Source organism: Manis javanica, chromosome 3 (genome assembly GCF_040802235.1).
Source record: "Manis javanica isolate MJ-LG chromosome 3, MJ_LKY, whole genome shotgun sequence".
NCBI classification, from domain to species: Eukaryota; Metazoa; Chordata; class Mammalia; order Pholidota; family Manidae; genus Manis; species Manis javanica.
The window spans coordinates 136,014,374-136,029,328 of NC_133158.1; the positions used below are offsets into that span (position 1 = coordinate 136,014,374).

The 14,955-nt window shown below is 38.7% G+C and overlaps 1 protein-coding gene across 9 annotated transcripts in view; it reads left to right on the top strand.

The window, feature by feature from the left end:
* The window catches only part of MECOM (MDS1 and EVI1 complex locus), a 537,754-nt gene that overhangs the window by 437,200 nt on the left and 85,599 nt on the right, over positions 1–14,955 (top strand). The window contains exon 1 of one of the 9 annotated variants that reach the window (XM_073232125.1): positions 8,680–8,698. The exons of the other annotated variants lie outside the window; for them this stretch is intronic. The gene's annotated coding sequence lies outside the window, so the exon portion shown is untranslated. Of the gene's footprint in view, positions 1–8,679; positions 8,699–14,955 lie in introns of those variants that run through there. 9 annotated transcript variants of the gene reach the window in all.

The following is a 14,955-nucleotide window of genomic DNA, read 5'->3' on the forward strand; positions in this document are numbered from 1 at the left end:
TACATATTTTTTACATATTCTTTTATAACAATGTACACCTTCTTTTATAATGTTTTCAACTGGGTTAATTACAAGGTAATCAAACAGATCATATTTTATTCACATGGAAGGGCGTAGGAGTAGAGGTAAAAAATGATTAAAATTTATCTGAGGTTTTGTAAAATGCTAAGAAAATTTCCTCAGCTAGTAGAAGATATATAAAATTTTAACATTATTAACTCTATCAAAATATTAGTAGCTCTATCTGGATGGTGTTATGTCTGATCTTTTCTGCATCACTGCCTTGAATTATTATGCAATTTTTATAAGATTATAACTAAAAGGTCTGGGTTTTGTTGTTCCAACTTAATATTTCAAGAAAAACTTTCAACCAGAAATATATAAACAAAAAACACTTGAATATGGATTCTCAGTGAAAAAATTTGGATTTCATTCCAGCGCTACAGCGAACCTTTGGCTACAATCTCAAAATTACGCCCAGAGTTTTTAGGTTCCTGAACAATTCAGTAAGTAAAATGCTTATTCTAAGGCCAGACAAAATCATGAGAGGTTAAATGATTTGATGCCATTGAAATGGCACTTACAGAGTATTCTGTCCACCCTAGTCTTTAATCCCAGCACACGTGAAGTTTTTTCTAATTGTTCTGAGGAATTGTTTGCAGTGTACAAACTCCCATCAAACCAGATTTTGATGCTTTTACTAATGTCTCTCCTTTGCTCACAGATCAACAAGGAATTTTCTCTCTTTTCTCTCCATCTCTCTCTCTCTTCTCCCAGTCATTCTCTCCTTATACCTCTCCTCATCCCACCAAAAAAAGCCAAACCAAAACAAAACTACCCCAACATATTATTCTCCATCTCACCTCCAGTCTTTAACACAGGGCACTGTCCTCTATTTTATCTGATTGATTCCTTCTTCCCTTTAGATTCCAGCTTAGATCTGCCTTCATTTGGAAAGTCTTACATATGCCCTCCCAGCCCTTTGCCTTCATCCCCAGCCCTGGTTCAGGGAGGTGCTCTCATGTCCTCCCATTGCCCTGACAGTGCTCGCTCATATATCTGTGTTCACCAGCAGACTGTAAATTGAAGTCTAGGCATATGGCTGCCTACTTATGGTCACATAGCCTGCACATAGTAGGAGCTCAATAAATAATAAATAATGAAAGAAAGCACTGAATGAGAAAAAGGCCCGGATGGACAATGCCATTTTGTAGAAAAGAATTTTAAGAACTTTCTCAAGTGCATCTTCAGATGGAGCATGGCTGTGTACCATAAATCTGCAGTAGAGAAGGGAACAGGCACTACTATTAGTGGGTGAAATAGTGTACCTAATCACAGCCTTCTTATTTATAAGACCAGCCACTTCCATACCTACTTAAGTTTCAGAGTAGATGTGGACCCTAGTAAGAAAATTTGTATTGATATACAGCATCATTGGCTCCAGGACCCCCTTCCCAACTACCAGGCTGAGCCTTTGTACTGGTTTTGACTTATCACTGGCCATCTTCAAACTCTGTGCTGAGGACCTAACCTATTATATGCACCATAAAAGTCTACTCCAAATTTCCCTGAGTTAAAATCTTTACCTTCTTTATAAACTGTGTCAGGTACCATGATTAAGAGAATTGGCACCTGTTTGCAAGCCAAAAAGTCTGTTCAAATCTTGGTTCTAACACACGTAAACCTCAGACAAGGTTGTGATGTGACCTTGGACAAGTCACTTTTCTGAACTTTACTTTCCTCTTCTGTATCCTCATACTTATCCTCCTCAAGTCAGGATACTCACTGGTCCATGTATAAGTTTTTGAGATGATCAAACTCATATTGCAAACTCTAAGTACTATGAGGTTACAAATTGACACAAATTGACAACACAGTCTTGGATATGGAGCTGTCCATCAAAAGTGATGTTAGTTTCCTTTATCATGGAAAGAGATCGTAATACAGGAGCTTTATTTAATTCTGGAATTATGAAATGGGATTCAGAAAGGTGGGGGGTGTCTCTAAATGGAGATATTCCTAAGTGCCCTCTTTTGTTTTGAGTACCTCTGGAAAAGGCTTCAGACTTTATTGTTTGCTACTAAAAATTTAGCCAGATTTTTAAAATACCTTGAGTTCTGAATGTTTAGATTTAGATTATATTTACATTATGGTTGAGTACCGTTCTTTCCTTGCATAGATATGTGAATACTATTTTTGTGTGCAAGTAAGCTTAAAAATTGACTGTCTAAATATTTAACTAGAGTTATTTTAAAAGAATTTCATTATTTATCTTCTTTATGATTTATATTATCACATTCTGTGTCTGTAGTTATGGTTTATCATAAGCAGCCCATCTGCTACAACAGCCAAATTGGAACATTCATATAAGATGAGTTCAGATATCATAAACATGACAAGAGATGGATTACATTTAGTCTTTCTCCATGTTTAACCAGTTTAATTTGTTTCCTATGCAGAAGAGGCTCTAAATTTACTTAATATATGTTAGCACTTAGAAACATAGTTAGAAACAAGGCTAAGGTCTTAACCTATTCATAAATAAATGAGAAGATTCCTGTCGGAGTGAAAGAGAGAGAGAGAATTTATGTCAAACAATCAGGAATTTAATACATAGTGGTCTTTTAGGATGTCCAGTTTGTATACATACTCTTAAGTCATGATTACGAATAACTTCACATCCTATAAACAATGTGACTGGAGAAATTACTCACAGATACAACAAAAAGGGGAAGAAAGGTAAGACGTTTTAACTAAAGCCAATAAGTGAATTACTTTCCCTGAAAAGGTTAAAAATGGCAGATTTATTTTTCGTTGCCATAATATTTGTCTTCGTTGGCCAGCTATTTGAGGTGTTCTCCAGATGATGCAGGGCTCACTGAGACGTCACCACATGACCCCAGGTTCAAAGTTATAGCGGAGTCCCACAGGAGTTTTCCCCTCTGTAGTTTGGGGACTCAAGGAGCCTTAACTGGAGGCTAAGTCTGCTGACTGAATGGAAGTATTGATACCTCTGGGAGGAAAGCTTTCGGTGATTACACTTGATTTCCCTCTGCCCCTGGTAAAGGTCAAGTAGAGGACTTTTTAGTGCAAGCAAAAGAGTCATTCACTTTTCATTCTTTAAGTAAAGGACTTATGTCATATTATTAGTGAAAATGTGATTAACTGTTAAAGCAACATAGGTCTTAATGATCTATAAAGCCATTTCTCTCGAAGTTATGGATTCATTGCTCTGCAGTACTGAATATATGTTGTTCTAGGATCATGTAAGTCATGAATACTAAAAATAAAAATAAATATATTTCTTTGATGATGATTTACTGCCAAACAATTTGGAACTAATATATTCACATTATAGGATGCAAATACAAATGTGACATAACAGAGTGAGTCTTTAAGATGAAGTGTCATTACTTTTGGAAATATGGGCAGTGCCTCAACTTCATCACAGCCGTTGCAACATAATGTTTTGAGAGCCTGTGACTGATGTTTCAACTTGCAGCAGTTTGGTTCTTAAATTCCACACTTAGCAAGAGAATGGTTTCATTCAGCCTCACTGATGACCTAAAAACCTATACGTGGGGATATTTTATGCCATTGTGAATTAGTATGTGAAGTCAGGAAAATGAGATTGGGTGCCTCCTTTCCAGTAGGACACTGAGTTCACAATGAGCACAAAGGCAGAGCCATGGCAGTGGCAGACCCAGCAAAAAAAATGGTCCCACAAGCCTAAGGCCCTAAGGGTATGCACCCACGGCTCCTTGATGGGCTCTGCAGACATCCTCGGCAGTACATCTTGGCTGTATATCAGGGTCGTTTTTCTGTATCAGGACAAAGCCCTCTAGTTACCCAAAACTACTCAGCAAACTAAAAAGCTATACTGAAGCTGAGTGTGTATATGCAAAGTTGACCTTGTTTTCTTCTTCAAGTCTCCGCCTCTTCTCTTTCAATTTTTAAGTTATCTCTTCATTTCTCTAATTCTTTCTTATATTTCATTTCTCTACTCCCCTTCTTTTCCTTTCTATTATTTTTCTTTCCCCTCTCCTTTTCCCTTCTCATCCTGTTTCTTGCTTTCTGAATCAGGATGGAAGATAAGCTTACATTAAGTATGTGAATAGTTCTGATCCTGGCACTGCAAGAACTTACTTATAGGAAAAAGGGTTTTTGGTATCAAGAGAGAACTACATCCTTGTAACAATTATTATGTGATTCTCTTACTATTCTTATATTGGTATTACTAATTTTATTACTGGAATCTAAGTAGATCCATTATTTTCTCAGCAATTTTTTCTATCGGCACAATATGAATAATAAGACAGTTAAGTAGGTTTTTGTGAAAGGCCTTTCAAAAAGAACTTAACAACTAGGAAGGAGGACAAAAGGAAGCAAATAATGGAGCAAAGCACACATTATCTGAGCACTGCAGGCTACTCTACAAGTGAGACTGCCTCAGCATGCATCTAATTTATGTAGCTGATAACCCAAGTTAACAGAGACCCTGGCACTATTATGGAGGTAATATTTTCTCAAGGATGTACAGTCTTAAACAACTTCTTCCTGTATTAGATTCATACATGCTTTTCTTTAACATAAAGCAGGTATGTCTGTTCTCTTGTTCCATTTCATTTTCTTGGAAAAAAGTAGATTTATTACAGGCCAGCTGAATGGAAATTCTGCTTACTGTTTATGACTGGAGTTGCTCTCCCCCTCTCCTGTATTACCTAGGGAATTAGTTCAATATAGAGTCTTATTCCACATCCATTTCTTTATTTTTCCCCACTCCATCCTTCTTTTCAGGATTCTGTTTCAAAACCTGCATTGCCACAGAGCAGCTGGTAGCATTTAGCTACCACCTGCACCAGTAGTTCTGTTTCCAATGGGAGAAAATTTAGCTTACATAAGGCAAAAAGCTGTAAGGTGTTGGCTTTTCCATTTGTATTTGTATTTGTGTACATTTTCTTACTCATTGATGAATGTTCTGCTAAGTGAAACTTAACTCCTTGGTAAAGAATGAGAAACAGTATGGTGTAGCAGTCATTTGTTTCAGTAAGGTTTGGTTACATTGAAACTCTGTCAGCAAGGCGAGAGAGAGGTTGATCATAGCCAGGAAGAGACTCTTAAAAATCTGTAACTTCTTTGAAGGGTGAGAAGGCACCCTCTCCCATGATTTTCCAGGTAACAGTCCATGTTGAAGATTATGACAAGCATCACAATGTGTTCTGGGCTCCCATGAAAGGCACTGTATAGTCATAATTTTAATACCTAACAGTAAATGAATCACCTTCCTATTGCTTGGGAATAAGTTTAAATATCTAAGTTTTTATTAAATAAATTGTTCACAGAACTATACACTGAATATTGACTGTAACTGCACTAGAATTGACTAATGTGTAGTGACTCAAGTCAATGTAGCTTTTCAGTAAATGAAACTGGCTTAAAAGCTGGTCATTTACAAATAATATCTGATGACTAACTGAATGTAAAGTAAACTGAATGTCCTAAGTCATTCTTTCTTACCTCTCTCATTTAATCCTCAATTGCTTTTTTTTTTTTTGTAGGTAGAGGAACTGAATCAGAGGAAGGCTATGTGACTTGGTCAAAGTATTTATTTAGTAGGTGTGAACTCATCCAGATGCCTGGCATAGTCATTTTTAAGGAGAAAAGTTCAGCATTTAGTATTCTTTTACTTAGGCTTAAAAGTTATTAAGAGTCACAGAATATGGTTATACAGTTATTCTATCCAGGAATCTGAACCATGTAAACAAGTGATAGTTTCCTTTTTGAATCCCATAGTAAGATGGAAAGGATCTTAGGAGAAATTTAGCATGATATCATGGCTTTATAGATTAACAAACCAAAATGTACAGCCAAGGTCACCCACTGTTTAATGGCAATGCTAAGACTAGGACCAAATTGAATCCCTCCCTTTCCTCCCTCTTTGCCTTCCTTCCTTCCTTCCTCTCTTCCTATTCCTTTATTCGTTCCTCTTTCTTTTCTTTTCCCCCTTCTTTCTCAAATACTTGAGCCTGTACTTTAAGCCAGTTATCACGCATCTAAGCTAGTTCCTGGAGCTAAGCCATGACTCAGACTCCCTCCCTGCCCTCAGGCGGTCTGAGGGATATGTAAGGGACTGTTGCAGTGCTGTCAGGACAGAGGTGTGGGAGCTCAGGTACTGTGGCGGTTGGGAGGATGCACAACCAGGTCTGGAGGGAGTCAGAGAAAGTTTCCTTGAAGGAATACATCTAAGCTAACACCTAAAGGATGAAGGGGGAGCTACACAGGACCAGAAAAGAATGTTCAGGTTATCAGCCCCGCAGCAAGAGAAGGCACCATGGAGTCTATGAACTGACTTGAGTTCTGTGTGAGTTCGGGAGGACAGGGAGAGTGCTGAGAAGAGACTGAGGTGAATTCCCCCGAAAGATAAATTGATTCAACAGGCATTAACTGCTTGTAAGGAACCATTAGGAACCATGGAGATGACAAGATAATACTTTTTAATTGTAATAGAATAAGCTAGGGTAGTGAATGATAGAAGGATAAATCCCCAAACAAAGGGTACAGATTGTGAGCTTCTCTTGGAGTTCAGAGGAGAAAGAGGTCACTGTGGACTGTAGTAAGCAAAGAATATTTCAAGGATGATTTTGAAAGATGGGCAGCATATCTACAGACCACCATCTTCTTGCATTCCTTTCCTCTATTAGCCAATAGTCTACCATCTGTCTCTATCTTAATGTCCATTCAGTCTTCATCTTACTGCACCCTTCATTTTGTCCACAATGCTTGAAGAGGTCAGTAATGATCTCCAACTGTCAAATCCAGTGTGTTTTTCAGATCTTGATCTGCTATAATGTTCTGAAGACTATTTTCTCCTTATTATACCCTATTCCTCCTCTAGCTTCTGGACCATCATTCACTTCCGCATCCCCCACTAATTCTGTCCCTTTTTCTGTGTTCTCCTCAGTTTCCCCTTCACAGACCTTGAATATTGGTGTTTCCAAGGGTCCAGACCCTAGCCCCTTCCTCCTGGTAACCCTTTGATTTCCCTGTGTGATAATCCATTTGAAGAGACCATCTATTTATCCATTAAGGATTCTCAAATCATTAGTCTCCATGTATACAATTCCACCCTCATGCTGAACAACTATACCTGAGTATCTTACCCACTTTGAATGATGTGAAATCCATCTTCTCCCCTTAGTCCCATTGCAATTAAGCTTTCATCATCTACTTTGTTTCTCAAGCTAGAACTTGAAGGTCTACCTTGACTTCTTGCATTCCTTTTCTTTTCACCCATGTCCATTGATTTGACAAATTTAACATTCTGCACCACCGAGATATTTCTTGATTCTGTCTGATGCCCTCAAATCACACTGCTTTTCCCTTAATTCAGAGCCTCACTACTTACTGCCAAGACTGCATATATGATGCTCTAAATGGTCTCGCTTCTACTCAGGCCCATCCTTTCTAAACGTCAGACATCAAATCTGAGATGATCTTCTGTTTGCATAAGACACTGCTCTGGCTCCCTAGTTTCCACAGCAGTAGTTTTTAACTGTGTTCTGTTGAGTCCCAGGCCCCTTAAAAATGCCTTAAGGGTAGCACTGAGGAAGGGGAAGCCAAGGGGTCTGTCTCCTATCTCCCCCACCCCCTCGTCCTCAAGCAGTGCAGCACTACTTTTTACCTGGGTGATATTTGCATTTGTGCCTAAGATTTTGCTTGGAAAAAAAAAGTGCTCTGCTGGTAAAATATTCTGAAAATTAGAAAGCAAACTCTGTAGCGTGCTATGCATGGGCCTTGATGATTTAGCTCCAAACCCTCTCTTAGCTTCATCCCTTCCCTCTGTCGGGCCCTCACTCTATCACCGGTCACTCGGGGACCTCCTGGATGTGCTGTGCCCTGTCCCTGCTTATGCTGGTTTTCCCACTCGGAAGTCCCCCATGTTTGCTCTCCATCTTCTCCACCCCCTCTCTCTGGCAAATTCCTGATGATGCAACTCAAATCTTGCCCTCACGGCTGTCCCTGAGACAGGAGCCTGCAGAAAGACATTCTTCACGAATCTCATCTGCAGTCCTTCGCACATCAGTCGCCTGCACCTCCAGATTGCTGTCTCCATGGCCTCCCTGATGGCAGGGAGTAAGTCTTACTTTTATCTGTTTGCCAGCTGGTGGGCCAGCATCGCCGATGCAGGAAGGGCTGCTCAGTCCATGTGAGCTGTGCCTGCTCCCCCTCCTGCTGCTGCTACATTGGCAAAGCCAGTGGCCATTTTTGAGTAAAAGAGCAAAATATCAAGAATGGTATTTTAGGTATTTAAGGTGGTTGATCTTAAAGTCAAGTGCAGAATGGATAGAAATGGAGTGAGGGACATAGGGGTCTCATGGAAATGCTCAGAATAGTAAGGTATGAGATTAAAATCTACTACAGGGTCATTGATAAACTGATAGGATAAAAGGATAGATCTTAGAGAAAGAAGGAAGACAAAAGTATGTTCATTTTCTTCAGAAATCCTAACTATGGCAATGAGGGCTTTCGTCATTCCCTTGCTTTGTGTATTTAGTCCATGGAGAACAGATAAGCTGTTTGGTTCTATCAGTCCAGGCCACACCCACCACATAGCCGGAGTGGCAGGAGCCGCAGGAGTAACACGTGCCAAACACTGTGCTATACACCCTGCTCGACTTGCTTTGTGAGAGACAGTGAAGTAAGTACTATTATTTACCTTACAGATGAGGATAGTGAGGCTCAGAGAGGCTAATTAACTTCCACACAGCCTCATGGCTGCGAAGTTGTGACCCAAGGTAGGAACTCAAATCTGTCTGACCTCAGAACTTGACCTCTGTTCCTTATTGCTCAGTTTCAGCAAGCTCTGTTTAGCCAACTATCTCTTGGTCTAATATCTGAATACTCACCTGTGTTTCAGTAATACCTCCTTTGTTAATGAAAATCAGGAAAGTCAGAGCTCCAGAAAGCAAATTCCCTAGATATCTAAAACTCACCTCTTTGAGATTTGTGGCTTGATAATGTTTAAAGGGATGAAAACTTTTCTAAAATCATTAGTCCAGGAAACCAGAAAGCCAGTATTATTGTATTCTTGTCCTAAATCAAGGTAAATTGGCACTGAATAACTCTTGTTTAGGAAAAGTGTATAAGATTTGGCACATTGGCGTAACCTTTGTGCCATTCAAATTGAGGGCAATTTACCTAGACTTGTGAGTTCTCCACCAGGGGTCATGTAACTGAAGTTGTTAGTTAGCTTCCTTGCATTTTGTGCACTTTCAACTTGTTTCACAGTGCAGACTTTACACTTTAAACAAGTTGGATTTCTAATATATGTTAAGTGTGGTAGACTACATGCATCAAAAATTGAGATACTGTTTTAAAATGCAGATTTCTGGACAACCTCAGATCTCTCTCTTTAGTACATTGGGGATGAGGTCTGAGAGCCTTCTTATTTTTATGAAACAGAGCGGAGAGGAGTATAGTGATTGTCCTTTGAGTGAAGTGGAATGAAAAGTGCTAAGTATGGTCGTTAAAGTCTGCAAACATTTAGTAATAGCTGTGAGCCTTGGCAGCTTTATTTTATAGGGTGCTCTCCCAAAAACCTTTCAGCTAGTGACCTTCTGTGGTAATGGATCTCAAGCACACCAGCTCTGTAAATGTTTAGACTCAGTTTTCAAGCAGCTCTGGCACCTGCACTAGTGATCCCTCTCCCTGTCCTTCTTCATTTTGTTGTCTAGTTTGATTTGCATTTCACAATTCCACATATATATAAGTAGTTTTCTAAGGGCCTCCTCTGAGCAGGAGCTCTATATGTGTCTCATTCAATTCTCATAAGACTGCAAAGGAGACATTTTAGTCCCATTGCATAGATGAGAAAGCTGAGACTTCAATAGTCAATTAATGTGTCCAGGGCTGCAGAAATAGGGAGTAGGAACTGAAGTTTGAAGCCAGGTCACATAACTCTATAATCCTGCCTTTTCCTAATAAGCCAGGTTGCTTCATTGCCATGGGCTTCTTTCCTGATAGGTACGGCTACAACGACAGTTAAAGGATGCTATGCAAAGCCTCTGAGCAATGTCACCAAAGCCATTTCTGTGACATGCATGTCCATGGTACATTTTGAGTACTCACCTTACAAAGTTACAACCTAGGGAAGAACAAACAGGTAAATGGCGTCACTTAAGCTTTGAGGCATAATTGAAATCTGGAATTATTTTTAGTGGAAGTTTTGTTGTTTTTACCATTCTCACTAACCTAATTATGAGTCAGTGTTTGGAGTCAAGGGATGACCTTTACTCCAGGCACCACTGCTGATTTTTTAATTAGCAATGATCAGGAGGCCTCTCTGCAGCGAGACATGTTCAGAATCTGCACCATTCTGTACAGTTGGCACTGGCCACCTGTGGTTGTAGAACGAGACAGCTAGCATGACCAGGGGACTGAATTTGCCATTTGAATTAATGTATGTTTAAACTGAAACAGGCACCTGTGGCAAGTGGTCACTGGGTTGAGCGGCACAGGCCTAGGGAAGTATGTCCACAGGAAGACAGTGAAATCCAGTGGGGAAGAGCAATGTGGAGCCAAAGTGACTGGCTCATCAGCCTGTGGGGCTTTATGTAAGTTACTTGACATCTCGGTTTTTCATTATTTTTATATTAAATGGCAATAATAGTGGTATGTACCTCACATGTCAGTTGTGAGGGCTACATGAACAGGTTTAGGTAAAGATTCTCAGAACAATGACTAGTACACAGTATATCCATGTTAGCTGCTGTTATTTTAACTATTATTAGCTCAACTTGCTTGTCTTTTTGGTAAGTTGAAGCACCAATAATAACATGCTAGCTGCTTGGTAAGCATGTATTGAATTACATTTTTGAAATCTCTCATATTTAAGCCTTTTGATACACAGCCTGACGTGTATACGTACAGAGGATTCCTGGAGAGAGTCTCAGAAAACGCCTTTCCTTTCTCAGATATGCAATAAGAAAATTCAAGTCTGTTGGTTAAAATGAATGAGAAGGAAAGGAAGTGAAAAGGCTCAAATACTTACAAAGAAAAATATAAAATCCTTTTATTTCTTGTCCCAGGTCACTCAAATACCCATTATTTTAAGACACCCATTTCAAGTTTAAAATGTATGAGGATGTGATCAAGTGAAGCGGCATTTTAATAGGACACATGATAAGTAGTAGGAAATTGCTCTCGTCAGGCATATCATAAATCGATCTTGGTGATTTTTATTAGCCAGTCAATATATAAGAACCTTGTACCTTGAAATAACCACACACACCTAAAGACATTTGCAAATCACATATGGTGTATGGGTATGTCTGTGTGTGTGTGTGTGTGTGTGTGTGTGTGTGTGTGTGTACCTATATTAACATTGACATAAAAATTAGGAAAACCTTTTCATTTAGTGCCAACTAAGTCTAGCCACAATAGATTGAAAATTTGAACTACCTTGGCATGCCATAGCTTCATAAAGCCTTGCAAATGGCTACATAAATATTTTTCTAAGTGGAAATCATATTAGACCTGAGGCTTAAAGGGCTGTAGATAGGAAAGAGAGGTAAATAATTTCCTTTTCACTTTCTGATGGTATTATAAATGCCAGACAATGGAAAAAACTAGCAAAATTAAAAAGGAATTCCTAAAGTAAAATACCATAGTGGATCACAAATTGTCTTTATTCTTCATCCGCATTGCAGATTTCTGTTGACTACACTACCAACAGCAGAGTTTATTAGAGAATGACTCATGCTTAGTTTAGGCTGGGCTGCAAGTCTAGACCAGAGATGGTGTCAGGGGTGGGACTCAAGCGACGCCATGCTATCAGTGATTGCTTATGGCTGCTTGGTTGACAGTTCAGCTCAACTGAAAGAAATCTAATTTGTCCTTTTACTGAGTTGTAATTTGAAGTTTTTGAGGAAAAGGAAACTGAGGTCCTTCTGAAGAGCTTTGTTGATCACAGTTGCCAGACTACACCTTGATTAGTTGGTAAAAGGTGCCAAATATATATATTTGTCAGTTTACTATGAAGTAATTCTCTCCTTTTAAAACCTTTCAGTGGCATGCTACTGAGATGGCTCTATTGTTACAGCCTTGTTTAATTGTTGACTTTGTGTTGATTTTATTATTCAGTGGGCCCCACCTATTGTTTCAGAGGTCAACAAGCTTTTTCATTGCATATCATCTGAACTGTAGCCCTGGTCAGCCACGCTCTTTATTCTTAGGCAAACATTCTGCAGCAGCTGGGTTGGAAACCATCATTCCACACATCACAGCAAATCTCAGACAACTTGAGTTTAATTATTCCCTGTTGACTAGCTTTGCCATTACTAAAATCTCTTTTAACACACTGACATCGAGAGTGGAAGTGTAGGGTTTCTGAGCTCTCAGCACAATAGCTTTTGCATTAATACCTCACCGTTTATTTCATAGAGTAAAAGCCTGCTTGTGGTATCTTAAATTTATTTAAACATAAATTGCAAAGAAAGACATGGGTGACAAAATATAGCTATATATAGTGGAAAGAAAGTCTGTGAATAGGCTTAGATATTTTTTCTAAAGTGCCTTCCTCTTATAATTTTTTTTGCCTTTCAAGTACCTGTCAAAATGATTTTAATCACCCTTTTGTTTTTGTTAATTTTTAGAACACATTTATGTTTTATTACTCAGCTAAATAAATAAAGTGGGTATAGTATCCCAAACGGAACTTTTCATGATGTTTAACAAACTGTAATTTCATGATTAATAGTGCCTAATCTGAATGTCCCATGAAACTGTGCAGTGAGAGGTGTCCAGTGTTACTAAGGTTAGCACCCTCACAAAAGGGACAGTTAGTGATTGTTTCCAAGGAGCTTTATGGTCTGACAAGTTATGAGAAAAACAATAAAACTTTGGCATTTGAATCCAGCATAACATACCCTAGGATTTATCACTACCTAGAAGTTAAGTAATGCCAAGGGAAAGAACTGAGCAATTTGTTTAAAATTTTTTAAGATCTCAAACATAGAAGAACCTAGCATGTGGTCACTATTGCTTTAAAGTTACATGTGTTTAGCAAGCTATCTTAGCTGGCAAACACACTTTGATTCCAGCAAATACACTACCAGAAACTTCTGCTTCTTTGCTGGCAATACACTGTTTTCCCCATCCAAGCTCCAAGCTTCCAGATTATGCCTGTAGAACCTACTGAAAGAGGTGGGATTAATTCTGAGGGGCCAATGTCCTCCATGATGGTGATATCTTGACTCTGTTCTACTTGAGGATTGAAGCACATCCCTCATTTTACAAGTAATATTTTAAAATCCCAAATCTGATTATGTCTCTCCTGTGTCAAAATTCCCCCAATAGTTCCCCATTGCATTCAAGATACAGTATAGAATTCATAGCATTACTGTGCAGCCCTCCATCCATCATCTGGCTCCTGCAAACTGCTCAACCAATTCCTTTTTTCCATTCTTCAGTCAGACAGGTCCATTCTCAGTTCCTAAGCTTGCCTACAGGCTTTCATACACTTAATTAATTAATTCATTCATTCATTCATTCATTCATTCATTCTTCCATTCAATGTTCATTGAACACTAACTGTGCCAGGCACCATGTTGGTTGCTGAGGGCTCAGAGGTAAAAAAGATGTGGTCTGCATCCTCCTGAAGTTTATAAACTCATCGGCAAGCCAGAAAGGGAACAAATAACAACAAAAGCTCTTCTCTTAAGACTGTTTCTCTTACACATGGCTATCTAATTCTTTATTTCATGTCTCATATTAACCATCCTTTGATGAGGGACACTTTTCTGATCCTTGCTCTAGGTTAGAGCATCTTGATACACAGTAAAGAAATAAAATAGAACTAAATTAATAGAAATTATACTCAAGGACTTTATAAAAGCCCAACTTGACTCTGTGGCTTCTGGATTTTTATTGAGTTTTCACTGGTGATCTTTACTCACTTGGTGATGTTTTAGTCCCTGTGGTTTAAGGTCATGACTTGTTTGGGCAAGGGGCTGGCATACAAGATAAAGAAGATCTCTGAAAGAGTTAGAGGGAATCATTTGTTGAGTATCTATCCATAAATATTTTATTACTATTAAAGTGTTTTATCTTTATACAAACATTGTGAAATGAGTATAGAGACATAGAAGAACGTATAACTACAGCCCAGAACTCTAGGGACAGACCATTCAGATCTGCCAGAGTCCTCCCTGTTTCCTCAACTGTCAACTGGAAATAATAATATCTCTTTCTTAGGATCATTGAGCGAATTAATGAGATAATATACACAAAGCCATCAGAACATGCCTAGCATATTGTAAGTGCTGGCTCTTACTGTTTCTCCCATGTTTTAGAAGAGGAAAAGAGTTTGGAAGGGTTAGGGACCATTTGAATATCATAAAGCTAGAAATAGAAAACAGCAGAACCAGGACTGAGATATAAATCGGCCTGATTCCAGACTCTAGCATCTATTCTCTATTCCAAAGCAAGTAAATATCCACTCCTTGAATAAAGGTGACAAAAAAGGCAATTAATGGTTAGCAGAAAAGAAAGAGTCTGCTTTTTAAAGCCTGAATTTTAAGACATTGTCTTCATGCCTGGTTTCTGTGACTTAAGTTGTGCTTGATTTCTTACATAATGGGCAGCAGTGGTCATCTGAGTAATATGCCAGATGGCTGCATAAATCCCTGGGAAGTAGCATATTCTTCTGTTTAATTTTAAAATACTATGTGTCAGGGTTGGGGAAGGAAGATAAGAGAGGAATGACCTTGTCTTGTGCTGATAAATTGCTTTCTCTAAATATACCTTCAGTTGAACACCATTCTACACAGTCTCAGATCTGGTGCCTTTCCTTAGAGGGTACAAGGAAAGCCGTGGTTTAGGAACAAAATACCTGTATTAACCTGATAATGGATGAAATATCTCTTAAAAATTTTAAATAATTGAAGTATTGTTGAT